This window comes from Megalops cyprinoides, chromosome 4 (assembly GCF_013368585.1).
Source record: "Megalops cyprinoides isolate fMegCyp1 chromosome 4, fMegCyp1.pri, whole genome shotgun sequence".
NCBI lineage: Eukaryota > Metazoa > Chordata > Actinopteri > Elopiformes > Megalopidae > Megalops > Megalops cyprinoides.
The window spans coordinates 14,826,177-14,832,176 of record NC_050586.1 but is presented as its reverse complement, the minus strand read 5'-3'; the positions used below and the strand labels follow the sequence as shown (position 1 = coordinate 14,832,176).

Sequence of the window (6,000 nt, the reverse complement as noted above, 5' to 3'; positions counted from 1 at the left end):
GTGTTTGGTTTTTGTTGTTATGATTATAGTCAACTCAGGAGGAAGAGGCAAACTCAAGAATAGTCAGAGCGGAGGCGTCCTCGAGAGATCCGAATACAGATAATTTCACTTCTCGGCTCTATAGAAATAGAATTTCTAGATAAGTTTAACGGTCCTTTTATTTTACACACATTGACCACAGCCTGCAGTAAGTACATATTGACATCGAAACAGCCGCCATTGCAGGCTTAGTTTAGAAGAGTATTTCTGTTTAATATGGCTTCCTCGTTCACAATCTTTTGTGAGTGCCTTTATTCGCACAATGGTCATGTGTAACGCTGCTTGCAAAATAATGGATAACACCTGCCCTAAAATGTATACACAATAAAATATTGTCTGTTGTTTTCAACTCATTGTTTAAGACGGATGTCAATGTTTATTTACTGTATCTAGAGTAGCATACACTGTATATTGTATGTACAAACTATTAACTCATGACGAGTAGGTCCATACATTTCTATGTAGAACTGTTGTAATATCCTTTTTGTATGCACAGTCTAGTTATTCCATATCTATGGTCGTAAAAATCTGCAGTCGATCTACTAGTTTGGTCTGGTCTGGGGTAATGTGAAGTCAGGAAGACGGAGAGGGAGCGAGGTTAAAAAAATTCCTCCGACAGAGATCCTCCAATCCTCATGATCTCATGAATAAATTATAGCAGCTCATTGTGCAACAGAGGGAGGGTAGCTAACTAGCTTGGGCTGTGGAAACACTGCCGAGGGGCGCACAGAACTCGGAATCCACACGCAGGAGTGTGCAGCCTGCCCTCACTTTCTGTAACGTCACTGAAGCGAGTCAGCTAGTTGTCGGGCAAAGCGAGCCTAAGAACTCCCAAGCACACGCACGGTGAACAAGGTTTGGCTCACGACCTTGTTGTTAGCTAGTTAGCAAGCTCCAAAAGCTGCTGTATCGCATTGTGTTAGTGACATCAAAAGCGAAGTCTAATTCACAACTACCATAATGGAGAATACTACCTAGCTAGCGAAGGTAGATTGTCAGCTATTTTTTTTTTTACCTTGCTAGGCTGACAGAAGTACGAAAAAAAAATAACTGGGTTGCTAACAATCGACAGTCAGCCAGGTGGGTAGCAAGTTAGCTAGGTAGATTTGTGACTTCAATAAGCAGCTATTTAATAGCATCGGCAAAGAAACTGGTCATCATCTTTCTAAGTATTTGCCTCAGCCTGGTGTATATCTACCGTGGACCACAGACTACAACAGACGCACATCAACCTCGGGCAGTTAGGAGTCGAAGGTAAGCAAGTGGCACTGCTTGTCCCCTCAAAATTATTCCATTGTCAGTAACTTGGCTAGCTAGCTAATTAGCTAGACAGTTCAATTGGGTATATAGCAGTACTGTTGAAATATTAATAGTCATTTAGCTAGCTGTGTTATTTTCTTGCATGCCTCATGATGGTATTAAGAAAAGCTACATCGAAACGAAATACAAGGTAGCTAATTTCTACGCTGACTTGCTAGCAAAACTATAGCAAACCTTGCTAGCTAACAGGCTAGATAGATGGCTTGTTAGCTAGCTAGGTGAATCAGCTAGCCAGCTTGCTAATGCTCTTGTTTACGCGTTTGAAGTGAAACTAGCTAGCGAAGTGTGATGTGTTGCTGATCATTGTGGTAGGAGATAGTTATATACCTGGTTTATTTGTCACGAATTATTCGTTCGTAAACAGCGTTAAATATGTAGATTCTAGCTGTTGGTACTGCAAGGAGATACAAAATGTCTTCCATTGTTATTTCATTGCGGGCACACGTTACTGTGTTCAACGGCGCTGGTAACACTCAGAAGCTAGAGCAACAACTAATGCACGATCGTAATCAATCACAGATGTTTGTGTACCCCTATCATTTGTATCACTTTTGAAACATAGTCATACCGTGTAAAATCGATACGCTATCGTGATGAGTTATTAGGTTTTAGTGGAAGTGTGTCACGTTTGTCATGCACGCTCTTGAATACATTGTGACGTTAATCAGCCAAACATATCCATCACGTTTGAAATACGAGGCTTGGTAGCTAATGTATTCTTTGATTTTTAGGAGGCGAAGGACCGTACTGTGAAAATATCCCGTAATTCTGTAAAGTTCCCTCAAAAACGGGACTTGTACGGACTGATATGTGATGAAGGGATAATGACACGTTACACTTGAAATTCGTGTATCTTTTCTTGCACAATCAGTTTCTGTTGATGTTTCCAGCACTGTACCACACTAATTGTTAAGGAATGTCACCGCTCCGCTGAAACCTAAAGCAGTGAAACGTTTTTTTTCCTCAGTGTTTTGAGACGTTGTGCTTTGCCTTTATTTACAGCACATGTACCGTTTTGTCTTATAGTTTCTTAATTTGCATAGGTTGCACATTTATACAAACTGTTGTACACCAACGTCTAATATGAGTGACATAGTATGTATAATGTCTAACAGTGAAGGCGTATTGAATGAAGATTATCTCGACACCTCCAAAGTCGACTTGTATCACGATTGAGCTGTATAAAACCAATCAGTCTTATTTTGCAAAGGTCACCTTAAGTGCTTCTGAAATCTAGTGGTATTTATTGACAACTTTTCTGTAACTGTAGTTCTGTTAATAACATCTTGTGCTGGTATTTCCTCTGAAATGGTGAGGGTCCCAGGGTTAAATATTTGAGGCACGTTTCCAAAATATGGAGTAACTCCAGCCATATAGCTATACCCAAAATGATCTTATTAGATTAGGGTGTCCATCTCAATAAGTGCCATATATTTAAATTTTCTAGAATGTGTAACTTCTCTGTGATTAATTAAATAGGTCTGTCAAGAGGTCCCAGGTGTGCTTAACATAATTTGTCTCTGGAACTCTCACCCCATCGCCTCTTGCCTCCAGTAATTGCCCTGCTCAGAGTGCTAGAAGGCCAATTTGTACCCTATCCTTGTCACAGTACATCTCTTCAAGCCCTCTGTGAAACCGTACTCCACCGGGAAACTGAGGCACACAAGTAGCTCCAAAACACCTTTGACTCAGAAGTGAAGCACATGAAAAATGTCTGTCATCCACATGACTTGTGGCAGTATTTGGCTTGTGTGAAATCCAATATCCTAATCCTTAATGGATGGGGAACAGCATTTAAAAGTAAGTATGACTGACTGACTAGGTAAGAGGTGTTTTAAAACACGAGAGGGCTAGCGCATGCTTTCATGTGCCTCTGGAAGGTTTTTATCGAAAGCTCCTCCTCTGAAGAAGGTTTGGTGAATTATTAATAGTAGTTCATGCCATCTTGAGTAAAATATTGCTCCCAAGGGGAATATACTCTCCTTGAATGCTTAAATTATCCTGCTCTTCTGCCCCGCATCGGTCTTCATTCACAAACAACCAGCAGAAGTATAGCAGTGGACACAAAGCAACCACTTCCCGTTTCTGAGTTTTTGTGTAACATACTTCATGCACAAAATCCCAACTCTTACACTTTCGTTTGGAGTTGAAGTGTTGTGAATGGTACAGATCAATATTCCATTATTTTTTAATATTTGAGAGAGCACTTGTTATACTCTTTCAAAGCAGTATGTTCAGCACTAATGTCTGCCACTTCATCAGTGAAAGTGAAGACTTCAGTTCTGGCACCTCCAGTCTGAGCTTAGTATGCCTGTTATCAGTGATCGCCAGGGACAGCCAGTTTTCAGCATGCATCGCTATGTGGTCTGCGAGCACAAAGCTTGTTTGTATTATCTAGGACTGGCTCAAACCCTCAGAAGGTTGGAGGATCATTTGTTGAAATAGTGCCTGTGTACACTTACCCACCTTTGAACATTCACACAACTTGAGTAAGTTTTTTTTTTTTTTTTTTTACCTCTTGTTTCTGCAGTCACGAGCTGAATTACACAGATAGTTTAAGTTTGCAACACAGGTTCGTATGACAAAAAATAGAGCAAGACCTCCTTTCTTGCTTAAATGTCAGTCTCACCACAATGTTTGTAATCAGTGAAATTAATCATAAACTTAATGTTACAACATGTCGAATAAACAGAAACACACTGCTATTCAGTTTGATTTACTTAAGAATTTAGCAGTTTATTTACTTTTATTAATTATTTTAATTTTGTTTAAAAATAATAAAACAGTTCTGGTACAGGTACCTTTAATTGCCTGCACCCCCATCATTACTGATAAAATACCCTGGGTAATATTGCAGAGGTATTGTAATTAGGGCTTTATGCATTTAAATCCTAAGGCTGCAGATGTAAAGAATTGTATTTATCTTCTGAACACTCTTGTTGATAGCATAAAGAAGTCTAATTTCAGTGCACATAAAATCCAGCAGTTTGGATTGTGTTAGCAGGGCCTTTATCCAAACAGGTAAGGAATGTGCATTTATTAATGAATTGCTTATTAATGAGTCACTGATGTACATGTTCTCTAATATCTTTTGTCTGGTGTATTGATTACTTTTGAAGATTGTTCAAAAAAACGAGAATGATAACAGTGGCCTTCTATGAATTTGTTTGCAAACACCAAGCTTCAAAGAGAACCAAAGCACAGAGATTGCTGTTTGTAGGCCTACATTTGACAGCTCCTTAGGAAACTGGCACCCCATCACATTTAATTGTGATTTTACTTCTAGAGTAGTGAGATAACAAAATGTATAAAGTTACATTGAACTGTGACGTCAGTGGTCTTTCAAGTGAATCTGGCAGTACACACTGTTATTTAAAGTCAGTAACAGATTTGTTAAGACCAGCTCAGAGACAGATGTTGTTGAACAACCACTATGTATCTTTAACCGTGCTGAAAATCTTCATGGACCAGTTTGATTAGACAGTGTGAGTATATACTGAAGTAATGCAAAAAAGATTGTACAATTACTTGAAGATCTTGCAGTTTGGCTTGTCTATGTGTTCCCAAATTTCTGGAGATTGAGAGCATCTCTAAAGCTCCATGTTATTCAATCACATTTTTCTAAAAGTGCATACTGTTCCTCATCTCTGCTGTTGTAGGGAACAACGTCTTTAATAGCTTTTTTTTTCATAAACAGTACAATGGAAATTTTGTCTAAAACACAGAATGCATTTCACTGTCTCTCTCCTGAGATTGAAGCACCATACCACAGGATCTGTTGGCATTGTTTTTAAAGCCTGAGAGATGTATACATTCATTTTAACTGCACACCCATAAAAATAAAAATTCAGTAGTATTAAGCATGCTTCTAGGTGTGATTTCCAGCATTGGCTAGACTGACATAGTAAGACAACATGGCCTGGTGGCAGAGGATAAGGAGAAGGGCTTGCAAAAAGTTGGTGGTTCAGTTCTCAGCTGGGGCACTGCTGTTATGCCCTTGGGCAAGGTCCTTAACTTGAATTACCTCGGTTAATATCCAGCTGTATACATGTAGTAATGTAAGCTGTGGAAGTAATTCTGGATAAGATCGTCTGCTAAACAAATGTAATTGGTATGCAGTATGATGGTTGATTCACATCAGATATACAGTTTCAGCAGTTTGAACCAACCTTGTAGTAATAATGAACTACAGAGGATGAAATATTATTTCAGCTTCTCTGCAGATTGTGTAACTTTACATGAGTTAAACCAGTTGATAACCTTTTGTTTTGTGGCAGACAACCTGACATTTTGTAGTTGTACAGACCCCAAAACTGATAAACGAATAACAGACAGCCTGAATCTAAAATAAGAAAATGGATATTGGTTGCGTGAGTATTTTATGTTTCTGGTGCTAGCTCTCACAGCTTGGTAGTTAATTGACTCAATAAGCAAGCAACACACAGTACTAATTTGGTTAATAGTGTAAAAAGGAGGTCCTGGCCACCCACTCCACAGTGCTGTTACATTACCAGGCTGGGCCCCAAAGCAAAGCAGGAATATTGTGCTGCAAAACCCTTATTGGCTTTATCACCCTCTCTCACAAGCATGATCACTGTTAGACACTATTAAACTTTATTGTTCGTGCTGGACTGTAGTCAG

The 6,000-nt window shown here is 39.1% G+C and overlaps 1 protein-coding gene across 2 annotated transcripts in view; it reads left to right on the top strand.

The window, feature by feature from the left end:
• The first annotated feature begins 659 nt into the window (after nt 1–659).
• The window catches only part of LOC118776404 (zinc finger MIZ domain-containing protein 2-like), a 39,626-nt gene continuing 34,285 nt past the window's right edge, over nt 660–6,000 (top strand). Inside the window, exons 1-2 of one of the 2 annotated variants that reach the window (XM_036526743.1) lie at nt 660–1,119; nt 1,222–1,293. The gene's annotated coding sequence lies outside the window, so the exon portion shown is untranslated. Of the gene's footprint in view, nt 1,294–6,000 lie in introns of both variants that reach the window. The other variant, XM_036526742.1, reaches the window with a different exon arrangement.